We start from the raw sequence: 26456 nt of genomic DNA, 5'->3' as shown, positions 1-26456 counted from the left end.
GAGATGCCCCCCCCCCCCAGGGAATGTCTTGTATTTGCGTTCCGCAAGAACACTTGTAATATCTCCTAAATGCGTGGTCCTTCAGATCCCAAAGAGGGCTTTCTGGTGGAGAATACACTGGATTCTTTGAGTTTTTTGTCAATAGGTCAAATGGGCCCCAGTTGAGCTGGGCTGTGTATTTTTGCTTCCTCACAGTTTCGTGCTGCCATGATAGGACATTAGAACAGTCTTTGAAAAGTTCCTAATTTTCTGTTTTGCATGTTTCAAAATGCTGTGTGATACAGGAGGCATTACCTGGTTGGCTCTGCAGCGGCCTCTCTGCTGGATGGCCCCTAGTTCAACTGCATTGCAGGTCAGTTAGGATCGGCATTCAGAGCTCCCAGACCCATGGTGAAACCCTCCAAATCTTTCTCTTGTACTTAGAAGTTGTCACACGATTGGGTCCTGTCCACTCTTTGCCTTTATCTCCTCCTACCATTCTTGTTCCCGACATGCTGGCCTTCTTTCTGTTTCCCAGACACACTGAGGCTCTTTGTTCTAGCTCTGCCTACTACTTGAAAGGCTTTTCTTGGGATCCTGACATGGCTGGTGTGTCAGCAGATGTCATCTCCCTCCACCTAGTCTAATGTTACCTCTCATTCTCCCTCCCTCCCTCTCTGTATTTATACTGCTTTATTTTCTTTAGAGACCTCCTTTATGCTTTTTGTCTATCTCCACTTATTTCCATGTTTATTGTCTGTCTCAGGGGTTGACAAACTACCATGGGTCAAATCAAACCTGCCTGCTTTTGTAAATAAAGTTTTATTGGAACACAGCCATGCCCATTTGTTTACATATTTCCAGTGGCTGCTTTGGCTCTGTAAGTGTAGAGCTCAGTAGTTGTGACAGAGATAGTTCGGCCTGCAAAACCTAAAATATTTACTTTCTGGCCCTTCACAGAGAAGATTTGCAGAACTCTACTCTCTTTTTCTCTACTGCCCACTTTCTGTTCACTGCCGATTTCCCAGCAGTTCCCTACTCATGATGGTGCCCAGTGAATTTAATGAAAGTGGGAACATAGGACATTGTGTTTTTGACCCTACATGTGTATGTCTTCTGAGCCCATATTTCAGGTGAAAGAGAACTACATCTGTAGGGCCACATCTGTATTTATGTGCACATGCATATGAAAAAGGTGACAGAATGGACACCAGGCGGGTTTTGTGTCCACCGAGAGCAGCATTCCAAACCTGATCCTGTTGCTGAATGTCTGCATGGCCTTGGAGCAAACACTCAACCTCTTACGCTTCAGTCTCTTTATAAAAAAGGAGAAAATACCTTCTTTTAATGGTTCTAGTGAGCATTTTAGGGATAACGCTGCCTGACTTCAGATGCATAACCAAGGCAGTGGAGTGCATAGCAGACTGTGCTTAGCTTTCTTGAAGTAGTTTCAAGAATGGAGTGGCATGGGGTCCAAAGTGAGACACCTGCATTTTGGCAATTGAGTTCAATTTGATCAGCTGACCCCATAGGACGTCCATTAATAGCACCTACTGCCTTCCAGGCATTATGCTATGTTCCAGGAATGTAGAAACTAGCCAAGAAGAGCTTAACAGCTCTCAAATTCCTGACAAAGTCAAGTACTACATACTGGTCCCTAGACAAAGTCAAGTACTGCATACTGGGGCATGCAGAGACAAACCAGACCCAGTCCAACCCATACTGGCCTTCCGAACTTACACAAGAGCTCAGAGAAATTCACCTGCTACACCTTAGCAGTGGAAGGTTGTAAGGACCACAAGAGACATGCAGGGACCAAAGATCTAAAGGAGGAGATAGGACTGTATTTATTTTTAGGTTCAGACAGAAAGACTCACAGTATTATAAGCCTTTTTTGTTGTTGTTTTAAATATAATCTCCAGTCCCCTGTGATTTTATTTTTTATTTTACTTTTATATTATTGTTTAAAATGTTTATTTTGTGTGTGTGTGTGTGTGTGTGTGTGTGTGTGTGTGTGAGAGAGAGAGAGAGAGAGAGAGAGAGAGAGAGAGAGAGAGAGAGGGAGAGAGAGAGAGAGACAGAGAGAGAGGGAGAGAGAGAATCCCAGGCGGGCTCCATGCTCCAACAGGAATGTGAGATCATGACCTGAGCTGAAATCAAGAATTGGACCCTTAACCAGCTGGGCCATCAAGGTGCCCCCCCGACTCTGATTTCGTTTTTAAGTGGGTTTTATTTATATATTGATCATTCTAGTATCTCAAATCTACTTGTTTTATTCCTAAGTAGCTGAGTGGCAACATATAGTAAGTTAAACAATAATAATACAAAAGTTGTATCATTGTGCTGTATTGTAGTTTGCGGGGCAGGTAGACAAATATGGTCAGTAGCACACCAACTTCTTTTCTTATATAGAACGAAGTCTGAGGGTGTTAGCTGGGTTAGTCGCACTTGGCTCAACGAGGTAGGCACATCTCCATTTGTGTTTTTCACTCTGGGTTTTATGTATTAACTGAAGTGCTGGCATGATATTGGACATAGGCACTCATGACAAAGACTTTTTATTCAATACCTTTCTTTTGAGAACATATCACATAGCTTGTGGGTGTAGTGCTAGGACCTGAAAATACAGAGATGAGCAGTCAGTACTTTAAAACTTTGAGTTCTGAGCTCATTAAGTGCTGTATACTTTTCTTATAAATGAAAAATTAAGAAAACTGAGCTGCTCTTATCTCTCACTCATTCACTGAGCACAAACTCTGCATGAGATCCTAGGTGTTGGAAGAACAATCAAACATGGCATGTGTGGTTTATTTATTGGTGAATAGTCAATGGCTGCAGAGTTTTTAAAGTTCTGTGATTTAAATTTTATGGTTGAGAGTACATTGTAGTTCCTTGGTTCAAATCCTGGGCTCGCCCCTCACAGTCTGTTTGACCATTGGCAAATTATTTAATCTTTCATTACTTCAGTTTCTTCATCCATAAAACGTGGAGATAGGAATAATTCTGACTTGTAGTCTTGTTAAGAGATTTGGGTGAGAAAACAGTACTTGGCACATAGTAGGTGACCAATAGCTGTTACTGACGTGGTAGAAGTCACGTGGAGCCTGGAGTACAATGAGGCAGAGGGGGCAAACACGGGTTCTCTCCTTTTCAGAAAGCATCTTCCCTAAACAATTCCCTTGAGATCTAAGAATGATGTTTGCCTCATCTGTCTTAGATCAAGTCTTTGTGCCTTCTATTCACTCATTCTCCTTGGTTTTTTCCCCCTCTGTTTCTCTCTCTCACTGGATTTCTCAGTGAATGTAATGAGTCCAGCCTATTTCTGATTTTGCCCAAGGGCACACATCGATGGCACTCAGATGGCAGCTGTTTGAAGTCTTGAGTGGTCGTTGTGTCGTTCAATTTCCATGAACAAAGTCATTTGAAACTTTAATATTCTTCAGATGAGGAGGAGTTGCAGGAAGGATACTATATTTCCTTTATGTATTCAGCTGATAGAGAGTAATAGTAAAGTATGTTAACTTCAATCGTAGGTTATTAAGCCACAGGAAGACATGATGTTTTTTATATCCTATACAATTGGGGACAATATATTTCTAGAAAGCTATGGATAGAGAAGAGAAAATGTATTGTATTGCAACTGTATACCAAGATCTGTGGAAGGTACTGAGGGTCAGGTGGTAACTGAGACATTTTCTTGTCTCCTGCCCTGATGGTAATGCCAAGAGAAGTCTAGTCTGTGTTGTTGGGTAAGAATAGCAGATGCTCATTTAACACCTGGATTGAACTCACAGGTAATTTTTAAGTTCAGTTCAATCCAATTTAACTTATTTTAGTTGAAATTGCTATTGATATTGATACCCTAACCTGACCCGCTTTGAGAGTGGTTCAGTTAAAGGCCAGGCAGATGTGCTTCTGGGAGTTTCCCAGGGACGTGAATCAAGTAGGGGAGTTTCCTTCTTGGATTACAAGAGAAGGAAGACCAAGTCCCAGCAATTTTAGGCCAAAAGTGTAACTGAGGCCAAGGGTAAGTGGACGGTTGCCAGGATTTGCCCTCCTCATGTGTTATGTCTCCTTTCTGCATTCCAGCCTCATCCCCCACTCCTTAGTCTGGCTCTTCTAACTAGAAAGGAACACAGTGCTGGAATCCCACTTCCCGCCACTGGGGACTACCTGAGGCTTTGTCTCTTAGGTCTCTCTGGTTGTCAGCTACCAGAGAAAGGCTCTGATTGGCCCAGCGTAGGTCATCTGCATGCAGCCATCCAATCCAGTTCATAAGATGCCTGAACCGACTTGCCTTTACAGGTATCCTGTGAACTCCTGCCGGCACTCACATAGCACGTTGAAACGTGGGAGAGAAGAGATTCCCAACCAATTTCTGATTACGTAATGAACTGCTTATCTGATTTAATAAACAATGCATATTCACTCTAGAAAATTTAGAGAATGAAGTTTTAAAAGCATAAAGAAGGATATTATTCAGAAACAACTGCAAAGACAGTTTAAAAAACTTTTGATTTTGGCATAATTTTAGATTTACAGGAAAGTTGCAAAGATAATATGGAACATTTCCATATACACTTCGCCCAACTTCCTCAAAGGTTAGCATCTTGCATAATCATGGTGCATTTGTCAAACTAAGAAATTAAAATAGTACCATATTATTAACTAACTTGACTTTATTTAGATTTCAACAGTTTTCCCACTGATGTTCTTTCTCTGTCCCAGGGTCTAACCCAGGATGCATTATATACGGTCACCATGTTCCCTTGGTCTCTTTTGATCTATGCGATCTTCTCTGGCTTTCCTTGTTTTTTTTTTTTTTTTTTTTTAATGTTTTTCAGAGCTCATTTATTTTGAAAGAGAGTGCAGGTTGGGAAGGGCAGAGAGAGAGAAAGAATCCAAGAAGGCTCCACACAGGCAGTGCAGAGCCCGATCCAGGGCTCAAACCCATGACCCACAAGATCATGACCTGAGCCTAAGTTGGATGCTCAACCAACTGAGCCACCCAGGTGCCTTTCTTGTTTTTCATGACCACGACAGATTTGAGGTGTAGGTATTTTATAGAATGTCCCTCAGCTTGGATCTGTCTGATGTTTTTCTCCTGATTAGACTGGGGTATGGGTTTGGGTTTAACCGACTGAGCCACCCAGGTGCCCCTAAGGGGGGTATGGGTTTGGGGAAAGAACACCACCGAGCTGAAGTCCCCTTCTTGTCACATCATTTCAGGGATACATGTAATCAACACGATTTATTCTTGATCAAAAGGTTCTCCACTGTAAGTTAACTAAATCTCTCTTTCTACACACTATTCTTTAGAAGGGAGCCACTAAGCCTAGCTCACACTCAAAGAGAGGGTGATTAAACTCCTCTTCCAGGAGTTAGCAAAGGTAGTTTTTAATGTAATTTTTTTTTTTTTTACCAAAACAGAATTATACTGCATGGGCTTTTCTATAATCTGCTGTTTTCCTCTTAATAACATAGTATGAGTGGATTTCCACATCAAATATTCCTTTATAGTATGATTTTTAATAGCTATTCAGTATTTAGCTATCTGAATATATCAGATTATTAGTTTGGACATTTAAATTTTTTCCAATTATTTTTCCTGGATATTATGAAAATCACTGTGATTAACATCCTCTTAGCTAAATCTTTGAAGTTATTTTTTTCAAGATAAACTTCTGATTAAAACAGATGTTTTAGAGCATATACCTGTTAAAAAATTTGCAGGTGTATATTGTCAAATTGCCCCCTAGCTAAGTTCTCTCTCTATTACCTGGTACCTTCTGCTGATTTCTCACAGGTATCCCTGGTGGGAGCTAGGCAGGGAGAATGTGACAAGAAAATGTGGGCAGGGCTGCCATTATTCAGCGCAGCTTAAAAGAGAGGAGGTGAGGATGAGGGCTGAACCCCGTTCCTCAATTTACCAAGCCTGAGATCATTTATTAACGTTAAGGAAGGCATCTCCTTATTGAGAAGGACAGCCACACAATTTATTTTTCCGTTTAAAAACGTTTTATTAAACTACATATTGCAAGGTAAAACACATATTTGAAAAAGTGTATAGAACAAATTTAACTATTACAAATAATTTTAGAGTAGACATACATATCTTTGTCCATACATATGGTTTTTAGCAATTGGAAAGTCAATTTCTTTTATTTTTTTAAAGCTTATTTATTTATTTTGACAGAGGACCCTCACACAAGCCCGAGAGGCACACAGGGAAAGAATCCCAAGCAGGTTCCACACTGTCCGTGCGGAGCCTGATGTGATGCTGGACCTGAGATCATGACCTGAGCCAAAGTTGGGTGGTTAACTGGGTATCTGTGCCCAAACATTCCATTGCCAGTGCCCCAGTCTATCGGAGTCTCTCTCTGATCTACCCTTTTATCCCTGGATGTAACCATTATCCTATCTTTAGTGGTAATCACTTCCTTGCTGGTCTTTATTTTTAAACTTATAATAAGATACATGATCACAGCAAAATTACCAAACAATGTGGAAATCTACAAAGTAAACATTTAAGATGTCTCCCAACACTGGTCTTCTCCCCAGAGATATCATTTATGAACCATGAGGTATATATTCTTCTGGGTCGGTGCTCTCCAGTGGAACTTTCTGCAGTGATGACATGTTTTGTGTCAGCACTGTTCAACACGTAGGAACCAGGCACATTTTACTACTGAGCAGCTGAAATGTGGCTAGTGTGACTAGAGAACTGAAATGTAAATTTTATTTCATTTGAATTAAGGCTTAGTAGGCTTGTATGGCTAGGGGCTCCCATATCGGACAACACAGCTGTGTGCTTCTGAAACCCTCCTCCCATGCTGGCACCTGGGATCTTCACAGCACCGCGTGTGTGAGGAAATGGACCTCTCAGCGAGATGAAGGGGTCCCAGCCAGCACTTGCAGAGTCCCCTTCTTGACGTCACGCCCTCGGCTCTTTCCACACTGCCCTTCTAGACACAGTCAACACCACTACAAAGGTCAGCTGGGCCTCCGATGATTTTTTTAAACATTTGTATCAGGCAACAGTCTCAGCTGCAATTTGAACAGCCCACTCAGGGTGCTGTGTGGTTTGGTTTCAAAAAGGATGGGTAAGGGTGATGCTCCCCTCCCCCAGTGACCTTTTTCCTCTGGGTCTACGTTTCCATGCAGCTATCTTTGAAAGCTGAATTTTGTAGCTCTGTAGACTTGTGTTATCACCCAAATGATCTTACTTTAAAAATAATCATTCTCTCTCTCTTTTTTTCTTTTGAGACAGAAAAATAGAAACAAAAAGGAGGACAGTTCCTGTTCGAACATGAATTAAATGCCATATTCTTACATCATGGCTCACGACCTCCTAATTTTCTGTCATTGGGCTTATGTGGGAACGGTCTGGACCAGGAGTTGCCAGACATGAGTCCTGGCCACAACTCTGCCCTGGTGGCACGCAGAGGTCATCTGAGTAGGAACAGTGAGTTACAGACTCAGGGACTGCTTAGGGCAGCCCCACAGGCACCATCGAAGACGCTAATACTTAAGGATCCCTATCCGGTGCAGTCTTTGATTCTGTGCAGAGTTTTTATCACACAACTGAAATTGTCTCTTCATTGGACACGAAAGTGGAGGGGAATATACCTACCTTGGCAACCTAAACTCTTGGCAAAATCACCTGGCCACAGCAGGCACTGAAATGTGCGTTCTACTGAAAAAGAGAAGAAAGGAAGGGAAAAAGAAGGAAGTAAGATAGGGAGGAAGAAAAGGGAAGAAAAACAGGAAGGAAGGAAACATGCGGTCTTGTTACCAATTAATTACTTTCCATACCTTATCTCATACGTGCTCCAACAATTGGGTGGAAGAGACACCACTGAAGACCCCAAGGCTCTGAGAGGTCAAGTGACACGCTGAAGGCCACACAGCCACCAAGTAGTGGTGCCTCTGTTCTAGTGGCAACTCATAAAGTTAGAATCCAGATTCCCAGAGGTTTGCTCCAGTTCCTGAGGTTGTTAGGAGTGGCCAGATTCATGTCTTTGAGTACCTATGCCCTAAGCAAAGCCTCATCGGTGACTTGAGAAAGACAAAGGTTTTAGATTGGTTCTTCCCTGCAGTCTTTTCTCTTTTTCACATTAAGCATATCTTAAACCAGGTTCCTGGGCTGACATTCTCATGCATATGGATTTAGAAGGGGAACAGCTTTCTCTGGAGGCCTAGGGAAGTGTATTAATTTCACAGGCACCCCCTGCCCTTTCTCTGCTGCCCCCACAACTTGGAGGGGCCCTCCTCTGAACCATTTAATCTCATCTTTTGTCTGAGTTGAGAATGGGCACTTTTGCCTCTTTAAATATCCCCCCCAACACACTCCCCCTCATCAAAGTCTTTGTTGTTGATGATCAGGCCAGAAGGGGAGAAGGCACTGGCCCACGGAGCTTGGGAAAGGCCAAAAAGGAAGGCTTTGCAGGAGGTGACCCAGCCTCAGGGTCCCCTGAACTCTGAGGCCTAATCCTCTGTAATGGCCTGCGTTGGAGAGTCATTGTGAGGCCAGTGAAAGGAGGTGGGCCCCTGCTGGGGGGTGGGGTCTTGCCCCTCTTATTCAGAGGGGCTTGGGTTGCTTCTGAAGCCTGGGTGGGGAGAGGACACACTTAGCTGGAAAGTTCCGAGAGAGGCTAAAGGATTTCCATTGTTTCGGACTTTGCCCCTACTTCCTTCCCCTTTGGGACCCCCCCCTGCCCCCACCCTGGTCCTTTGTAGGACCCAACCCTGTAACCTGGCCCTGGGGTTACAATCGAGATCTAGCAGGAATCAGAAATAAGTGACTTTTTAAAAAAAGAATTCAAAAACTGAGAAGCTGGAAAAGGTCAGATGTTTCCAAATAACATAGTGATGTTCTAGGGAGCAGTCTAGTGTCACACCGTCTGGAGTTTGAACACAGACTTAATCCGGCCGAGACTCCGGTCTCTCAGTCTGCGGTGAGGTTGAAGTAACCTAGGGAAGGTTGCACAGCAAGTTGAGAGCAGGGCTCAGCAGCAAACGCCATGTGCTGGCCATGCAATCACAGTGCCACCAGAGGAGCTCTGCTGGGCAAAGTCCACCTTGATTTTAAAAACTGGATTTGTGGTGTGCACAGATTGAGAGACAGTATCACACATGCTGGAGAGATGAGAAAAATGACCACACGTTCCCTTTGGAATATTGTGATCATATTTCTGGATGATGTTTTCTGTGGAGCAGAAATGAAAAACTGTAATTTCTAACCCAAGAGCTGACACGCTGGGTGGTTATTACTGCTTCAGCATGGAGGGTCATAGAGGAATTAATTGGAACGGGAAGAGAGCTTGAAGGAGAGCTGGGAAGGAGCTGTCGTTCTTGGAGCCCCGGTCTACCAAAGTCAGGGATCCCCATTGTGATTAGAAGTGAATTTGATACGATGTCTTTGACTTCTTGACTGGTTGGAATTGGTGGTGGTGGGGTGGTGTCTTCCATTTTGTGTGATGAATCTGATACTTTGCTTGGTTGGAGGTCATGAGAGACTTTTCTAGAATATTAACTATTCACATAACCATTAATTAATATATATTAATATAGCCATTAATAAAATTGACAATGCCTAGCCCTTGTGTGATCTTGTGAAGCTTTGAAGAGAGACCTATTTTTATCACCTGTATTTTTCAGATGAGGAAATTCAGGCTCAAAGGTAACTTGCCAAGTGTCATTAGCCTAGAAATTAGCTATGGTGGCCACTGGGCATTATTCTGAGATGTGAGGCCTTCTTGGAACTCACCTCGAGAATGCTCAAGCAGAGTCGGTCAGCCCGATGCTTGCTGCTCAGAGGCTGAGGGCAGTGGAGTAGGGTTTACCTGTGCTTTTCGCTAATAACTCAGGGGCGATTGATTTTCCTCTCGTGCAAGCAACCTGGAACCCCTCTGCCACTTGTCTCATTCAACGCAGGGCAGGTGTGTCTGCGCATTGTGGTCTACACGTTCCCCTCATATACTCCTTTGTCTACTGATACCCGCTAATTTAGCCACCATATGGAGATTTTTCTTTGCTCCCAATTCCTAAGGTTTTGGTTCCTGCTTTGTCCCCCTGTGTCTATCACTGGGGTTCAGCTTGGCTTCAGTCTTTAGCAGACATTGTTAGCTGCCATTACCCAGTGGCCATGACCCCTCTCTTCCTTGCTGACAGAACTGACTTTCCTCAGGTGTTCCTCATCTGTAGCCATCGGGGAAGGCTGGCCTCGGCACCAGCCCCAGACTCAGGGAGCGACTCCTCACCGGTCCAAGCCAGTTACCATGGGACCAGTCTACCTCACAGTGATTGGTTTTGGCGTGGGCTAGTAGCTCATTTTGGCCAATGAGACATGAGTGGATGATGGCTTCAGGCCTCGTGGAAAAGGTTTGCCTCGGTTTCAGAAGGGACCTTTGAGTACTGTGCTGTTGCTTCTGGATGTTGATGTGCCTACCTATGGTGACTGGAACTGCAGCCACCATTTTGGGGACCAAAATAGGTGTGAGCCTGAGAGCTCGCTGAGCATGGCAGCATGGAAAGTCGGAGTAAGCGGAATCCATCATGAAGGACCCATAGAATTAAGCAACCCCATTAACACTCCCCTCCCGGCATTCCTTGAGTGTTTGAGCTAATGGATTTCCCCCCCATTGCTTGAAGCCAAAAGCATCATCACTGATAAAGGACAGCATCTCAATAATCTCTCTACTTCCCCAGTCCCTTCCTAGGACTTTGCTTTTGAGCCCTCAAAACTCCCCATTTTCTGAGACCCTTTCTTCTCAGGAGCATAAGCCTCTTCAACATCCCTGGAGACGGGCTGGGGGGAGGACTGAGGGACACTGCAAGGTCACAAAATGGCTGCCCTTCCACTATTTTCTCGTCTGTTCACCCCAACCACTTGCTTTAATGCCTTTTAATTTAAAAAAAATGCTACTTTTGGAGAAGGGACCTAGGGCAGAAAACATCACTGCCTCTGTTATTTCCTCCCTACTGTTCTTTCAAGCAAACATTTCCCTAGAATTGCCATGAATCTGATTAGATTCTCCTTCCTTTCATGTATCTCACCACCTTCTCCTGCTGTGTATATGGACAGAGCGGCCTACCCTCCAATGCATGTCCCTTCCTGCCAGGAGGAACCTCCACTGGTATTTCTGTGCTAAGGTTACTCTTGCTGCCTGGCCTTTGATTACGGACTGATGCCAGGTAGCTCCCCGCTGACCCCTCTGACTGAGAGAACAGGCTCAGTTCCTGGGCTTGTGGGCTCTTGGGCTCAGTCCAGTTCATGCTCATGTGTTGAAGCCCTAGCCCCCCATTGTGACTATTTGCAGGACAGACCTTCACAGAGGTAACCATGGTTACGTGAGTTCATAAGCATGGTGGCCCTAATCCAGTATAATCGATGTCTTCCTAAGAAAACAAAGAGACCCCAGAGACGCCCACACAGAGAGACAAGGCCGTGTGAGGATGCAGCAAGAAGATGGCCTTTTGCAAGCCAAAGAGAGAGCTCCAGAAGGAGTCAACTCTGCTGGCACCTTAATATTGGCCTTCACATTTCCAGAACCGTGAGAAAATTAATTTCTGTTGTTTAAACCTCCAGTCCCTAGCATTCAGTTTGCCTGAGCAAACTAGTACATCAGTCACGCTCTGAGTCTGACGCCTGGGGTTTATTGTCAGACATCACTCAGTTCGTTCTTTAATTCCTTCATTCATACTTTTATTTGTCAGTTAGAAAGGGGTTCCCCAGCTGTGTGCCCCACAAAACTCGCCCCGCAAGACAGTCTGTGCAGAGTGGGCTCCGAGGTCATGTGGTACACCACACCCTGTTTGCAGGCTCGTGGTGCCCACTCTGACATTGAAGACTGAGAAGGACTGCAGGAGAAAACTTGTCCAAAGTTATTTAGGTGGCCACTTACAACACTGTGATTTGACTCAGTATCTATCCCTTTACTGACTATCATCTACGAATCCATGAAGCTTGTGGAGAGAAAGGCTGATCTTGTTTTCCAAAGCAAAGCCTTGAAGTCAGACAGTTCTGCCACTTAATTTGTGAAACTTGGTTTTCTCATCTGCTAAAGGGGGCTAATAGTCACTAGGGTATTGCTTTGAGGATCCAGGGGGAGAATCTGCGTAAATGGCCAACACAGTATCGTTTTATTCCTGTTTCTTCATCATCTCCATTTCTTCAGAAATTCAGTAAGTACATATTTATTGAGTGCCAAAGGGCACAGCTCTTGCTGGATGGAAATACTCTGAGTGTCTTGCTTTGCTTGCTGTTCTGAGTTCTTACAGACTTGGGAAAACTCAAGCTCTACCTTCTACAGCTTTCTTCCTCATGCTGTTTTTTATAAATGATGACAAGATTCCAGGGCTTCTCTGATCCCACACCGGCCACTGGAGAGGCAGGCCAGCATCAGACCTGTAGTGTGTAGGTGCTGTGTGGGCACCTGGCTTTGTGGAATGTGAAATGCAAAGTCCATAGTGGTGCATCAGGGCCCAAGGAGTGACTTGCCAGGTCACTTCACAGCATATCACCTGTCAGCACCTGCCCAGCTGCACTGTGGGTCTCTTGGCTTGAAAGTTCTGAAAATTCAAGGCCTTTTGTAGTTTTCATTTGGCAATAATCAGAATTCACTCCTTATGATTAGATAATGTTCCAACTGAATCCAAATACAGAGAAAATTCCACCAAGTCAGGGGCACGTGGGTGGCTCAGTTGGTTAAACATCCGACTTTGGCTCACATCATGATCTCAGTTCGTTGGTTCAGCCCCGTGTCGGACTCTGTGCTGAGAGCTCAGAGCCTGGAACCTCTATGGATTCTGTGTCTCCCTCTCTCTCTGCCCCTCCTCCACTCTCTGTCTCTGGTTCTCTGTCTCTGTCTCTCTCTCTCTAAAATAAATAAACATTAAAAAGTGTAAAAGAAAAACCATGAAAAAGAAAATCCCACCAAGTCAGAAGTTACTGAGTCAGTTTTGCCACGGGCATCTGATGTGAGAGGCTCTGTGTTAAAACCTTCACTTTCCTTGTCTCATTTAATCTTCATAAATGACCCAATTATTATCCTCGTTTTTACAGATGAAGAAAAGAAACTGAGGCCCAGGGAGGTTAATTTGCTCCATCCACACAGCTAGGAAGCAGTGGTGCCAGCATTTGATTGTGGGTAGTCTGACTCCAGAGGCCCAGCTCTTCCTAACCACTGTGGTCTTTTCAGTCCAATTAATTAGTACCTAAAGTTTATAGATGTGGAAACCGAGGCTCAGAGGTGAAATTATTTGACCAAGCCACACAGCTAGGAAATGCTAGAGCCAAAACCTGATTGCAAGTCTCTCTGGCACCAAAGTGTTCATGCTTTTTATAGGAGAAGAGCTCCTCCCTGCTTTGTGGGCCCACATGCAGCACTAGCAGACGGCACATGCAGGAGCGGATGGTAGTCTGGAAAGAATCCTATTCACTGTGATCTACTAGTCCCCCCACATACAGGTGGTCTGAATGGAGCTGGAGTTGAAGTAACTTGCCAAGACCACACAGCTCTATGTATGGGAGCCTGGGGTCCAGTCCTCCTGCTGTGTTTGGGCTCTAGCCTGAAACTCTCTTCCTCTTCCTTGCTGATTCTTCTCTGTCACTCAGATCTCACATCAAATGCCACCTTCTTGGGATGGCTTCTCTGGCCCTTCAAACTAGTTCAGTATCCTCTTTTGGGTGATTTGTAGAACATCCCTTAGTTTTCTTTCTCACTTTTTTTAAAAATTTAAGATAGAGGGGGAGAGAACAAGCATGAGAGGGGGAAAGGGGCAGAGGGAGAGAGAGAATCTTAAGCAGATTCCACGCTCAGTGTGGAGACCGACTCGGAGCTCAATCACATGATCCTGGGATCATGACTTGAGCTGAAATAAGAGTCTGATGCTCAAATGACTGAGCCACACTGGTGCCCCCTTTTTCACTTCTAAATTATCTATTTGTGTGATTGTTAAAAATGTTTATTTATTTATTTTGAGAGAGAGAGAGAGAGAGAAAGAGAGCGTGAGGGAGCTCAAGCACCTAAGTGGGGGAGGGACAGAGAGAAAGAGAAAGAATCCTAAGCAGGCTCCATGCTCTCAGAGCCCATGTGGAGCTCAATCTCACAAACATTGAGATCATGCTCTGAGGTGAAATCAAGAGTCACATGCTTAAGTAACTGAGCCACCCAGGGACCCCTATTTGTGTGATTATTTTATAAGTTTCTGCCTTTCACTAGATTGTCCACAATATGGGGCCAGACCCCACATCATTGTTGTATAATAGGACCTCCAGTGTTTAATACAGTTTTTAGCATATGGCTAAAAATGGTAGATATTATTATTTATATATAACAAATATGTCTATGTGTATATTTATATATGTATGTGTATATTTATGTTTATATGTGTATGTATATACATTAGGCTCATCCACTGCCTCCTCCTAATGCATCAATTCCAGAAAGGTCAATTAGCAGTGTGATTATTGCAGTCCCCTGATTACTTGCTGTTGCAGACATTGCTAATCAATCACCATACTCCCTTCTGCTGAGTGTCAGGGGAGCCTCAAAACTCCCCTCAAGGCAATGCTTCAAGCAGCCACTATTGATTAATGGGCTTTGGCCCCCAAACTGAAACTTGGCCATCCCAGGTGGGGAAGCTATTCTCATATATCCCATACAGTCATATAGTCCTAGTTTTCTGCAATTGAAATCACTTGGAGAATTAAAAAAAATACTGATGATTGGGGTCTTGTTCAAGAGATTCTGATCAACTGGGCCATGACCACTGGCTGGCCAAATGGTGTCAATTCTGGCCAATTCTTGTCTGAATTTTATTTTTCCTTGTGTTTATTTTCTTTTATGTGTGGTATATAAAATATATAGTATATCTTTATATACTTTTAATGTGTACTTTATATACTTTTATATATAGTATATAAAAGATCTTTTCCACCATAGTGTATCTATAGTAGAAGGTACAGAATTGCGGGCATTGATGATACAGAAATGATGGGAAGATTGGTCTTGGTTCTCAGTAGCTCTCTGACTAATGCAGGAGACAGATCAGCCGAAAGAACCCCTGAATAACAGATTTTTGTGAAGCTAATTTATAGATGCATGAAAGCACAAGAGAATATATGGCAGAGGAAGAGAGAAACTCTACCTAGGAGGATCTGGAAAAACATTCTGAAGGAAGTTGGAGCTACACTAATTCTTGAGGAACAGGTAGGCTGGAAAACCCATGGTGAACCCAAATCATGGAAGACTTTGAATGCCAGACAGAGCCTTGTGGAGCCAAGGAAGGAAGGAAAATGACATGGTTTTCAGACTCGATCTTCAGGAAATAAACTTTGCAGCAAGATGGAAGATGCTTGGAGAAGGGTGGAAGAGGAGGCTTGGTGTGAAGTCATGGTCTAATTATGATGGTGGAGGGAGTCATATGAGTGAATTGGAGGTGGAATGGGATTTTGGCAATATGAGAGAAATACTGAATATGACTCAAGGGAAATCTATGAAAATTAATTGTATACTTGCTCCAATTGCTTTGCATTGCACTGTGAGCTCCTTGGAAAAAGATTTACATTCCTAATCTGGGCCAGGTACTGTGTCAAATATTTTACATAGACCTCCTCATTAATCCTCATAACAATTCCACAGAGTTATTTCCATTTGGTGGATGAGGATCCTGAAGTCAGAAATATATTAAATAACTTTCCCAGTGCTACACAGCCAGTAGCTTGCAGAGTCAGGATTCAAACACAGATAGTTTCACCCTGGAGCACATGCATTGAATTGTGTGATGAATCTGTCTTAATTACTGTTCTATTTCAGCGGTTTCCCGCCACCAAGGATTTTGTGTCCCTCATTCAGGGGAGATATTTAACCATTCCCGTAGACGGTTTTGTTTGTCTCAACTGGAGACAAAATCCTACAATGCACTGGATGGTCTCCACACCACCTCCTCTCCCCGGAGAAAGAATTATCCAGTCCTAAACGTCAGTGGTGCTGAGGTCAAGAAACTCAGTTCTATTTCTAGGGTCTAACTCAGTGCCTGGCACACAGTTGAATGTTGGCTGAATTAAGGAGAAGTACTGAATCTGCATTCATACTTACATAGTTATATAAGTTTAAATTTGTGTGAATATAGCTCCTTACAAATATACCTTCTTTAATCCCGCTGTACTCTTCTGATCACAAAAATTTCACTGTGTGTGTCATCTTTATTTCCTCTCGAATCTGTAACTTTGAGGCAATGTTTCTAATTTATCTCATTCCAAGTCTTATCTCCTGTAATTGTGGTGTCTCCCGGCTTGGCCGTCGTCCCATGGATTGGAATTTCATTTTAAATCCTCCAGTTGCTGTACTGACTTAGAAAAGATTTGGGGGGTTTTTGTGTGTTTTTCTTTCTGGTTCCCGCCCCATCCTGTTGGAATTCGTTGCATCACCCTATACTTTCCTTGCTTGATTACATGGTATGGGCTAGCGAGGAGCTTGGCATTCACTTTGGGGGATGGCCTGCCTGCTCTGGCTCACCAGAGAAACTCCCTGAATAATCAGGTCCATGTCAGTGCTCCCTGCATGATGTGGTTTTGGCCAGAGCCCTCGGTTCCCGTCCAGAAGGCAGCATGTCCCTGGACTTGGGTGAGGTGGCCTTGACGATTCCATCCCTTGTTGCAGACCAGCTGAGCTTTTTGCAGCTCCATCCTGATTACATTGCCCTGTGTCAGGTGTCCGGCGGACAGCTGTTCCTCCATCTTCTCCTTCCCACAGCCCCTGATATACTCTGGGATTTTCTTTCTTTCTTTCTTTTAAAATGATAGCCACTTAAGAGCTTTTCTATTTTCCCCAATTCCTAAATTCCACATTTTCAGCCCATTCTGTCATACTTGCTTTTGTTGTGGCTGCAATTAGGGAGAGGGATTCCCAGTTGCATTGCCTGCTTTACCAGGGTCATTATTAGGAAAGAGCGGAGCAGTAAAGGAGTTATCTAGAGATGTAGCTTGATGAGAGGTCAAGTAGTGTCTCCAGTGGTCCCTAAAGTCTGATTGCAGGGGTGCCTGTATGTGACCCAGCCGGATTCTCCGAAGATGAGCAAGAAGAAACAAGTGAGCACAGAGTCATACCCACATACAGTCACTCATACCTACGTCTTTACTTCCACTTGACCTTCATGACTGTTTAAGTTGTTGAATACTACTTGGGTCATATGTCCACAGCCCATAAAGGCAAGCGTGATCACTAGCTGGAGCTGAGGGGTCTCTCAGGACCGCTCTCGCTCCTATTGCTCCGGATGTGATTTTATGATAAATGATGATGGTATCGGTCAGGAAGCGTTACATTACACATAGCAGGAAAACAACTAACTGAAAAGTTTAGAGACAAAGCTTCAACTTCAGGTAATGCTCTCCCTAAAAACTTGATTTTTTCCATCCTTCTTCCTGGTTTCACACTAAGTCTGTTTCTTTGTTCCCAAGATGCATACCAACGGCTCCATATCTTCTCATCTTATCCAGCAAATGTGAAAACTGCTTTCCCTGAGGTTTCTCACTGTAAGGTCCTGAGATTTGTTCTGAATTGGCTGAGGTTTTAGAAATCCCCTGAATCAACTTTCTGGCTAGGTGTGGACAGGGCTTAGTGGCATGGCCTGACTTACAAGCTCTGTACCAAGAGCAGGTAGAAGTCAGACCATTAGTGAAGAGGGTGATGGATGGCAAAGAGACAGCCAACCAGAGTCTGTCATAAGGTTTATGCTTGGTCTTCTCAATGTCTGAATATCAGCAAGGTGTTAGAATAATTCTTTGACCTACTACTTTCCTCTGTATTTGAGGAGCCCCCTCCGCCAAATCCCTGAGCCTGTGAAACCCACTCATTACCATTGTCTGTAAGGCTGCTGCTCCCAAATCTAGACATGATTCTTTTTAATGGGGCAGAAATGGTGATATGATTTTGATAACAATCTGAACTTTAAAGAACCTTTAAAAAACTTTAAAGAACTATTCAGAAATATTAATGCACATGTATTCATAAATGCAAGCACTCACATTCATTCATTATATTATCTTTTTATTCTTCATTCTTTTATCTATCCATCCATCCCATTGGAAAGCATATATTAAATATCTATCACATGCCAGTCACTCTGTAAGAGGCTAAGATCCAAGGGCAAACAGCACACTAAACTCAGAGTTCAAAATGAAGTAGAAGAGTCAGGCATATAAACAATTAACAGTTATAAATTATTTTCTTGGTAAAATTATAAAGAAGTATTTAAAAACAACCACTTCCCTAAATTCCAAACCACCGTGTTGTTGTTGTTGTGTATATTTGTGTTGCTAGTCAATTATATTTCCTACCTACTTTCCTGATCTAAATGTTCTCAACTTGTCACTATTCCTCACCCTGTTTTTTAAATTTTTAATGTTTATTTATATATTTTTGGGAGAGGGAGACAGAGAGTGAGTGTGAGCGGGGTGGGGGGCAGGGGGACAGAGAGAGGGGGAGAGAAAGAGAATCCCAAGCAGGCTCTGTGCTGTCAGCGCAGAGTCCAATGTGGGCTTGATCTCACAAAATGTGAGATCATGACCTGAGCTGAAACCAAGAGTCAGGTGCTTAGCCAACTGAGCCACCCAGGTGCCCTCTTCACCCTAACTGTGACTTCTGTATTTTATTTGTTGAAGTCATGATGTACTCTACTCCTAGGACCCCACAAAACTAGCAGCAAAACTAGTCAGTGTCATGTGCACCTAGGGTTGCCTTAACAAATGTATGGTTGATGACCAGAAGAACATTGATGCTTTCTAGATAGTGTCTCACTTTTGCTGTGGCATAGACTTCTTACAACAAGGAGTTTTTGATTCTATGGTTGCTAGGAAAGTGAGACCTATATATTTTTTAATCGAATTTAGCTGTCTAAAAGTAAGCTCTTTGCTTCCTTTCTCTTAAGGAAAAAAATGTTTCCTACATGTTTTAAGGGCCTTAAGAGTCACACGCATGTGGTAGGAAGGGAGAGTGATTTGGTGTCAGACCGGTCTAAATTTGGACCCCTAATTTGCCATTCGCTGGCTCTGTTACATTGATTCTTTTTTTTTTTTTAATGTTTATTTATTTTAGAGAGACAGAGACAGAGCACAAGCCAGGGAGGGGCAGAGAGAGAGGAAGCACAGAATTTGAATGAAGCAGACCTCAGGCTCTGAGCTGTCAGCACAGAACCTGACATGGGCTTGAACTCATGAACCACGAGATCATGACCTGAGCAGAAGTCAGACGCTTAACTGACTAAGCCACCCAGGCGCCTCTGTTACCTTGATTCTTGATCTCCAAGAGCCATAGATTGTTTTCTGTCAAGTGGGAGCACGCGTCCTCCTGCACAGATAGTGGGGAATTTCACGTTAGATGTCTGGGGGAGCACGTGGCAGAGCGTCTGGGGCAGAGCCTGCTTCGTTGTACTTCATGTTTTCTCTCCATCTCTCCTGTGCTATTTCTTTCCTCCTTTTGACCCAAACAGTCTACTGACCGTTTTAGAATGGATCACAGGGTCATGGGGGGTGAGAGAGCTTTGGGCAGGGATTTTTAGCATGCTTTAATGCTGCTATTTGTCTTGAGATGTAAATGACGATATAGTTTTTTTTGAGTTCTAAAAAATATGCAGCCAATATAATTTTTATCATTAATCAAGTACGTTTGCCATGAAAATGAATATGGCAAACGATGGGCTATTGTCTTCTTAAGCAAAGTGACTTATTCTCAACATATGAAGCTAATGAAGCTCTCACACAGTGTCCTAGTGTGTCATTGAGTGGTTTGTAATGTTAGTCGACCAACAAAGCAGTAATTATTATTGTCAGATGGAATATAAGAAAGCAGTATTTATTTGGCAGCCTCTATGAGCTAGGGGCTGTATATTTTTTAATCCCCCCTAATAAAATATCTCAGATTCTTGGACTTCAGTGTCAAGGGAAGAATGAGGTATTGCTCTTACCATCACAAGCTTTTCTGCTTCATCTCTGGTATCTTTAGCAGTTGTTGTGGGAAATCTCTCCAAAAAGCCAGGCATAAAAATTGGTAATGCTTCGCACATAATGGGCCCATTCGCCGATAAGGTTACAGTTGGCTTCTCACATCCTTTCCAAGACATGCAAACTTTTACATTGTGTGTTTATATATCTAGACTTTGACTTCCATGTTCATTATACACAATCTGAATTCGTAACAATTTTGTCAAAACTATCTTGTTTACAAAATACTATACTTTTACTAGTTAGCATTTCAAGATCCTTTTCTACTATTTTTCTACAAATAAAGCAAATTCCATGAATTTAGCTGATGCTCAAGTTCTGTGGTTCTTGCCACCAAAAAAGTCTCCTAAATTCATCCACATTTCCCCATTTTCTCTGCCATAGTTCTGATCACTGTGTTTCTCACCACATAGTGAGGGATGGTTTGGGGTTCTTACTAGGTATCAGGCCCTGTTTTGGGTGCTTTATACATATGATTGCACTTAATTGCTCCTGAGAACATTGTTGGGAGTAGGAGGCATTTGCGAACCTATCTTTAGATGTGGAAACTGAGGCACCTAGAAGTTCAATATTTTCCCCTAGGCTTGTAAGTGACATAGCTAAGAATCAAATCCAGGCAGTGGGACCCTAGAGCTCATGCTTTAGACCACCACTTGCTTTTATCACTCCAACATTTATACAAGTTTCCTAGCTGGTTTCACTGCATCCATTCTTTTTTTAAAGAATTTTTTTAATGTTTATTTTTGAGAGAGAGACAGAATGCAAGGGGGGGCGGTTGAGGGACCGAGAGGGAGGGAGACAGAATCTGAAACATGTTTCAGGCTCTGAGCCAGCAGCACAGAGCCCGACACAGGACTCAGACCCATGAACTGCGAGATCATGACCTGAGCCGAAGTTGGACACTTTACTGACTGAGCCATCCAGGCGCTCCTCACTGCATCCACTCTTGACCCTCTAGGAATCTCTACCCTCCAGTTTGTTCTAAGTTCATTCCAATCATATCACCTTTTTTTTTTTTAAAGTTATTTATTTTGAGAGACAGTGGAAGTGGGGGGGTGGGACAGAGAGACAGAGAGGGAGAGAGAGAGAATCCTAAGCAGGCTCCCTACTGTCAGTTTGGAGATCAGATGCGGGGCTGAACTGCAAGACCATGACCGGAGATGAAGTTGAATGCTTAACCACTGAACCACCCAGGTGCCCCTAATTATATCATCTTCTTGCTTGAAACTCCTGATGCTTTTCCTCTGCATTTTGTTTGAAGTCCAGACTCATCATGGCCCACAAGGCTCTGCATGGTCTGGCCTTCCTTCTCTCCAACCTCATCTTGCTATGGTCAGTCTTTCCATTGGCTATGTGATGGATTATATGGTGGATTGCGTAGTGCTCTGGCCTCTCACAAGGGTCCCTGCAAAAGCAGACTTCTACCTGGATTTCTCTCCTTGTACTCTTGTACTGAGATTTATATATAACTGCTAACAGGCACTCTAAATCTTGGAAATCCATGACTCTTCTCCTTGTTTTCTTCCTCCCTCCCTCATTCTTCCTTCTCACCTCCTTATGGGCTTCTTTCCTACTTCCCCTGCACCACAGGGGTCGACCTCCAGTTCCTGGTTAAGCAAACCTATGGCTTAAGCTAACGCTGCAGCTTGTTTCCAAATACTATTCTCAAACTTCATGCCAGGATTTAGATGCTTATATTTAGCTTATTTCTAGATGTCTCTTCTGGAAATCTGCACATAAAACTTCAAATTCAGCATGTCCAAAACTGTGTTCACGCTCTTCTCTTGTAAGCTGCCAACTGCTCTTGTATTTCCACCATCGATGGTTTTTCTATACACCCAGTCATCTGTACCAGCAACTTAAGGGTCATCCTTGACTTTTCCCTGACATTTGCCATGTCTTAGATTGCTGTCAATTCAGTCCCTAAAGTGTCTATTGAATGTGCTTTGTCTTTATTCCTGTTATCTTTGACCCAGTTTAGACATACGTCATCTCTTATCTGAAATATTGCAAAAACCACCCTAATGGTTTACCTTCTAGTTAATTCTCCATACTATTCCTAGCAGGAGAAATCACATCGAAGGGCTTAACTTAGTTTGATCAGTGTCTCTGAGAAGGAACCCCATGCTAAATTGGAAGTGGCAGTGACAGAGTATCAGTGATGTGGTGACATAAACCCCTTGACCTAGTCCTGGCTGCTTCACAGAACCCTCCGAGTTTCTAGGTTAAGAATGACAACAGCAGTGGAGAAAACAACAGGGAAATAGCTGCCACCACCTTCCTACAATGACCTCCAACGTTTATGGCACTTGCACTATATGTTTGGCTCAATTAAAACTTTTTAAAAAAGTTTATTTTGAGAGAGATAGAGAGAGAGCAGGGGGGTGGGCAGAGAGAGAGGGAGAGAGAGAATCCCAAACAGACTCCCTGCTGTCAGTGCAGAGTCCAATGGGGCTTGATCCCATGAACCATGAGATCATGACCTGAGCGAAAATCAAGAGTCACATGCTCAACTGACTGAGCCACCCAGGTGCCCCGGGCCCAATTCAAACTTTAAATACATCTTATTTAATCTATACATTCATCTGAAAGTAACCTTTGATGTAGCAGTGGATTTATAAAGAAATCTGTACCTTCTTAACAAGACTCGGATTTTCTTTGGAAATCCAATCCCATTGGTGGGTACAGTATTGGTGGGATTTTATGTCAAGTGCCCTCCTATCCCCTGGCAAGGGGTGGTTACTTGACTCAACAAGGCCAATGTACTTTCCAGGGGGAACTTCCAGTCTTAAAGGGAGACATAGAATGGAACAAATTTGGGGAGCTTATTTACTTCTATAGTGGTACCTCTATGAGGTAGTTTAGTAGTCTTTTTAACCAGACCCTAAATGGCAGGCCAGTTTCTGTCTTGATGCATGCTCTTTCTCCAAACCTGGCTCTCCAGCCTCTAGCTTTCTGTCCATTCTGTGTATTGATCAAATATATTGCCAATGAAGTTTTCCTTATTTTTCTTATTCCTCCTCTAACTTTACTTCGCCAAAGTGGGTTTCAATTGCCTGCAAACAGAGAACTCCAATGGATGCTGAAATTATCCCCTGAAAACCTCTTGCTATAGAGGTAGGAAAATTGAGGTCTCTCTGTGACTTGCCTCAGGTCACATGGGGAGTTAAGAACTTATAAGTTAATCAGAATCTTGATGCAAAGGATATTTTGTCATTCCTGGCCTAGTATTCTTTGGCACAGAGTGGCTCAAGAATGATCCTTAGGCCCGGAGTTCCTTGGTTTGAGTACTTGCTTCTATGATTATGTTTATCTATGTGATTTTAGGCACGTCGCCTAATCTCTCTTTGCCTCTGTTTTCTCACTTGTAAAATTGGGAGACTAATAGCACTTACCCTGTATGGGTGTCGTATGGATCATATCATTTAATACCAAATGAATAGACAGTGCCTGGGACACAGTAAGAGAGAGATAAATGTTAGTAATTACGATTGTTGTTATTTTCACTGCACCCACTGGCCGCTGTGGGAATGTTGTTGCTGTCTTAAATTGTTTTGCAGCAATAGTAAAGAATATTTTAGCTGTACTATCCTAGTCTTTTCTGGTTAGGGAAGTCTAATTCAGATATCTTCCCTCTCTGCAGATTGCCAGGAAGGGTGCTGGTGGCTTGGTAGCTGAGAGCTTATTCTGTCTCTTTTTACCCTGAAAAAAAATATTAAAAAGGACTGTTATTTTCTTCTTCTTCTTCTTTTTTTTCCTAACTAATGAAATAGACATCAAAGTACAGAGTGTTTGACAAGAAGACCAGTTGGTTCCATTCAGGGGCACATTATGAATTGTTCGTTTTTGACAGGGGGAACAATTCATTACATTTTGTTTATGTAGCACTTCCCGAGGGCCTATTTCTAAGTGGTTCACAAAAGGCTTGTTCTCACTGGAGCACACTTGTCCTTCAGCGTTCCCAGGGACTGAAGATCATGTGTGCAAATAAAATAAACTCACCCTGAAGGCCAGTAATTTAGATTAATAAAGAGCTATGTTTATGCAACTCCATTAACAAAATTCTACATGGCAAGTCGAACCCAATTTTCTCAGGCAGCACAACCATTTCTAAACAAGACTTGATGAAGAATGGCTAGTTTGGGGTATACAAAGTATGGAGAAGGTCTTTTCATAGTCCTCAGACCCCTGGGATGATTTCTGTGACCCCTGTTTCTCAGGAGACCACTCAGAAGCTGAAGCAGTTTGAATTTGGAAGATTCGGTAAATGTAGAAATTAAGTCAGACCCTCTCTCCATCTTGTCGTCTTCACAACCTTCCATCATACGTGCACTTCTTTTTAAAAACTCTTCACATACATGTAAGTGGCAGTATCTCAACTCTTTTGTTTATATGTGGGTCTTCCAACAGGAGAGCCAGGAAGGGTAAAGCATATCAGGGAGAGAGATGCCTTCATATACCACCCAGTGGGTCCTAATAATAACCATGTGAGATGGGTAGCACTGTCTTTAGTTCTCTCTGCCTTCTGGAAGAATGAAGACCCGGAGCAGTTACAAAGCTGGGCCAAAGGAAAGGAAGCTCCCATTTACTGGGTACCTGTTACATACCGAACACGAGGTGAGAGGTTTCCATATTCGTGATTTTATTGCACTGTCCAGAGAACACTGTGAAATGCACGTGTGTGTTCATTTGATAGATGCAGAAACAGAGGCACTGAAGAGTTACAGCATAGCTGATGTCACTAGAAAGTAGGAGGCTGAGAAGTCTATGGTCTTCCTATGGCCTCATGTTGCCTCCCCAGAGACCACGGCCAAGGCCCTCACCCTCTGGCAACCCCAGGCCTTCTGTGACATCCTGGTTTTCTTCCCCTTTTCTTCCAAAATGTCAATAAGAAGGGTCAGAAAGGAAAACCACAGCGTCCACACAAATAGCTGAGGGAGGGCTAGAGTGTGAGAAGGGTCCGTCGGAGTGTGTGGTCGTGTGGAGATAACGTTTTGCACCAAGGCTGGTAGCCCAGGGAACCCATGCCTCCTCCAGGGCTGCCTTTCACACTGGTGTTTCCTGAATGGTGGTTGATCAGCCTTTCCCTCCTCGTCTACACCTCGGCATGCCAGTCATAGAGCAGGCGCCTCCAGTGCTCTCTTCTGTGCGGGTTCTCGGCATTTCCTTTCCTTTCTGGATGTTTGCCTCCTTTGACTTCAGTTCCTGTCTCCACGTAGGTGACCCCACACATGGACCTACAGCCTCGGCCTGTCTGGAGCACTGCCCGTTACGTTCATGAAGGTGTTCGATGGCCCCTGCATCTGGGTGTGGCCACCAATGTTCCCTATTCTTGCATTGTGTTCCAGAAAACAGTGGCATCCACATCTAGTGTCTTCTGGCCAAAATGGATTAAGATAATTATCAATTCACTTAGTACACAGTCTAGGGTTTTTTGGACACCTACTTGAGCACCAGGAAGTGTGCTCCGTGCTAGCATGCAAAACGTAGAAAACAAAGTCCTCACCTTTGTGAAACTTCCAGTCCGTGTGTGTTTGAAGATGGGGTACTACTGATGGGATCAGCCAGACTCCTCTCTGTGTAGTGCTTATTCCTCTGTTACAGCCCTGCTTTCTTCTGCCTGTTGTATGGTTTGTTTTCCACATATCTGTCACCCGCTTTTGTGTGGGAGCCCTCAGGTACTCTCTTATTCATCTCTGAGGCCCTCGCCTCTCCAGCACACTGGTACAGTACCAAGTGAGTGCTCAATTAGTACGCTTGAATAAATGAATGAATTTAGAGGCCAAGATGCAGACAAGTAGAAAACCCATCCCTTGCTAACTGCTGGAGTGGGACAACGTATCCCTTACTGAGCAGTACTGTTAGTGGTAGTGCTTAAATCTTGGGTGTACTTTAACACATGCTGTATTTATATTTAAAAATTTTTATTATTTTTTTTATTTTAGAGAGAGAGTGTGCATGAGTGGGGAAGAGGGATAGAGAGAGAGAGAGATACAGAGAGAGAGAGAGAATCCCAAGCAGGTTCCATGCTGTCAGCATAGAGCCTGATGTGGGGCTTGATCCCACAACCCTTGGATCATGACCTGAGCTGAAATCTAGAATTAGATGCTCAACCAAGCTGAGCCACCCAGGCACCCCTAAACATGCTATCTTTCTGAAACTAGTTCCTTGGAATAAAGGAGGAACTGGTAACATATTTCAAGGGTTTATCCTTATTCTAGGCATTGTCTGAACACTCCTGTGTAATCTGGTTTCATCTTCTCAGAGGTCCTGGGAAGTAGTATCATTATCCTTGCTTTAGAGGTAAAGATATTGAAGCTTAGAGAGGTTAAGGTACTTACTGAAGGTCGTATGGCTAGTATGCAGCTGAGCTGGTGTTCGAGCTATGGCCTGTCTTAATCCAATGCCTGTGTGTTTTCAGAGCCCGCCCTATCATATTTTCAGTTCATTAAAAGCTGAAATAGGTATCTGA

General features: G+C 43.4%; 3 long non-coding RNA genes across 3 annotated transcripts; 1 reads left to right on the top strand and 2 right to left on the bottom strand.

Moving 5' to 3' along the window:
* Positions 1–2521: 2521 nt before the first annotated feature.
* LOC115279149 lies at positions 2522–8085 on the bottom strand. The gene is made up of 4 exons (XR_003903248.1): positions 7795–8085; positions 7613–7675; positions 4153–4409; positions 2522–3470 (listed from the first exon to the last, which is right to left on the bottom strand). It is a non-coding gene; the product is annotated as an uncharacterized LOC115279149 (long non-coding RNA).
* LOC115279151 lies at positions 6705–7311 on the top strand. The gene is made up of 2 exons (XR_003903250.1): positions 6705–6971; positions 7250–7311. It is a non-coding gene; the product is annotated as an uncharacterized LOC115279151 (long non-coding RNA).
* Positions 8086–8769: 684 nt separating the features above from the next.
* Positions 8770–10258, bottom strand: LOC115279150. Its single transcript, XR_003903249.1, has 2 exons — positions 9749–10258; positions 8770–9187 (listed from the first exon to the last, which is right to left on the bottom strand). It is a non-coding gene; the product is annotated as an uncharacterized LOC115279150 (long non-coding RNA).
* Positions 10259–26456: the final 16198 nt, after the last annotated feature.

Source organism: Suricata suricatta, chromosome 15 (assembly GCF_006229205.1).
Source record: "Suricata suricatta isolate VVHF042 chromosome 15, meerkat_22Aug2017_6uvM2_HiC, whole genome shotgun sequence".
NCBI classification, from domain to species: Eukaryota; Metazoa; Chordata; class Mammalia; order Carnivora; family Herpestidae; genus Suricata; species Suricata suricatta.
Note: the sequence above shows the minus strand (reverse complement) of the source record. Positions and strands in the feature narration are given on the sequence as shown.